This window comes from Carlito syrichta, unplaced genomic scaffold, assembly GCF_000164805.1.
Source record: "Carlito syrichta isolate Samal-C Ts95f unplaced genomic scaffold, Tarsius_syrichta-2.0.1 Scaffold314051, whole genome shotgun sequence".
Taxonomy (NCBI): Eukaryota; Metazoa; Chordata; class Mammalia; order Primates; family Tarsiidae; genus Carlito; species Carlito syrichta.
In genome coordinates, this window is record NW_007258147.1 from 51,737 (window position 1) to 54,196 (window position 2,460).

The following is a 2,460-nucleotide window of genomic DNA, read 5'->3' on the forward strand; positions in this document are numbered from 1 at the left end:
CTGCACTCCAGTCTGGGCGACAGAGTGAGACTCCAACTCAAAAAAATAAAAAATAAAGTCAGTTTTGGGTGCTTTTTCTGATTAGATGATGAATCAATGTTCAATCTGTCAAAATGGACAAGAACATGTGGGAAGGACTTTTTAAAACATTAAATTAGCCGGGCATGGTGGCGTATGCTTGTAGTTCCAGCTGCTTGGAAGGATGAGGTGGAAGGTCGTGTGAGCCCAGCAGGTCAAGGCTGTGGTGGCCAGGAGCATGCCACTGCCCTCCAGCCTGGGTAACAGAGTGAGACTCCAACTCAAAAAAATTAATAAAATAAAATAAAAAGTTAAAAATCAGTTGTGGTGGTGCACGCCTTTAGTCCCAGGCTGAGGTGAGAGGATTTCTGGAGCCCAGGAGTTCAAGGCTAGCCTGGACAACATAGAAAGACCTAGACTTAAAAAAATAAAATAAAATAAAAGCCTGGCACTCCTCCTGCACACGACTGCTACATCCTCCAATAGGGCCAGCTCTCCAACATGCCCAAACCTCCCGCTTCCCAGAGTGGCTCCTTAGAGTAAGAGCTCCTTTTCCCTTCTTGCCATTGAATAAAACTTGATGCCTTTCCTGACAAAAAAAGACAGCCAAAAAACCCTCTTTCGGTGTTGTTGACATGAGAGAGCAAGAAAGAACTTAGTTTTGGAGAAATTAGGGTACCCAGAGTGCTGGGTAATGGGGCAAAGTTGAGGATGGGTTCCAGTTTCCAGATTAGACCCTCTAAGACCATCTAAGACCCCAGTGGCCACCCCGACTATACTAAGCCCCTTCTGATGTTAGCGCCTGGAAAGCTTCCTCTAGCCTAGGACTCCTGCCTACATTTTTGGTACCCTGTGCTCTAGCTACACTGAACTATTTTGACTTCCCCTAAAGGATTGCGTTTTGTCACCTCCAGGCCTTGGTACCGGCCATTTCCTGTGCCGGCATGCTCCCCACCCCTCTACCACACTGCACGGAGCCTTGCCTGGCTGCCTTCTCCGGGTCCTTCAGAGTAGAAGTCACTTCCTCTCAGAACCTTCTCTCATCTTCCCAACAATCCTCTATGGATTCCCACACACCCTCTGCTTTGCCCACTTCTCACCCTTTATGGTATCTGCCTCTCGTCTGCTGTTCCCTTTAGGTTGCGAGCACCTTCGGGTCAGGAACCATCTGGAGCTCCCACCCAGTGCTCAGTCCAGGACAAAGTCCTAGAGGTACAAGAATAATAATAAGCTGGGTATGGTGGCTCAAGCCTGTAATCCCAGCACTTTGAAAGAAGACAGAGGTGAGAGAATTGCCTGAGCCCAAGCGTTCGAGATCAGCCTGGGCAACTTGGTGAGACCTCGTCTCTACGGTAAATTAAAAAATGAGCCGGCCATGGTGGTGCACGCCTGTGGTTCCAGCTAATTGGAAGGCCGAGGCAGAAGGATCGCTTGAGCCCAGCAAGTTGAGGCTGCTGTGGCCATGAGCCTGGATAACAGAGTGAGACTGCAACTCAAAAAAATAAAATAAAATAACAATAATAACAACAACAACAACAAGGCAGAGCAAGCCTCTGCCTGATGTTACCAAGAGTCCTGTATTATAACTGTGTCCCATAGAGCCAGGAATGCATTAAAATCAGGGTGTGGATTGTTTCCTAATGTATGCCCTGTATCAAACACAGGACTTCTTAACACCTAGTAGATGCCAGTACATGTTTTCTGAGGAGCAAATGTGGAAGATAATAGATGACAGCAATGACTGAGGCATGCATGACGCATGACTCACTTCTGCTCTCAGGCCACATTCCATCTCTTGGGTGAACATGACTGTTCTCTGATTCGTCGCTGAAGTCAGCTTTCTGGCAATTTTCTCCAAGAAGGAAGTGAGGTATTGAGCTGCCCAGCTGTAGCTGCCAAGGACCTGCCCTGATGTCAAGCGGCCAAAGAGTCTGATTTTCCCAAGGTTTTCAGTTGTTCCATCTACACTGCCCTTGCTGGTCACATCCTCACCCACCCCTACTTCCTGCTTCCTCTACCCTGGTCCTCATCCCTGTAACATAAGCATGATTTGTATGCTGTCTCTGAGAGAACAAGCCCCCCATCATACCCTGAACAACAGACCCTGATCACAGAGAAAATGAAACCCAGCACTAAATAACTCAGTCACTTTTGGCTAAATAAAACCATTGTGGTTTTGCATGATTTGTGAATAAGTGGAAATTAAACATGAAGGGAAAAAAAGCAGGAATTACATTTAAAAATAGTCATCACAAAAGCAAGATACGCTGATGTTATTCATGACTAAATAAAAAACTTGCTGTAAATTAAAGTAGTAGTTTGCCTTACTATAGAAAGGACAGGAGTGTGAGATGTAAAAGTCAACTCCTGCTGTCTCTGATGAAGGATTTTGGCCTGTGACACACTTCACCTGCTTCCATTTTCCAAATGTGCCTCATATGT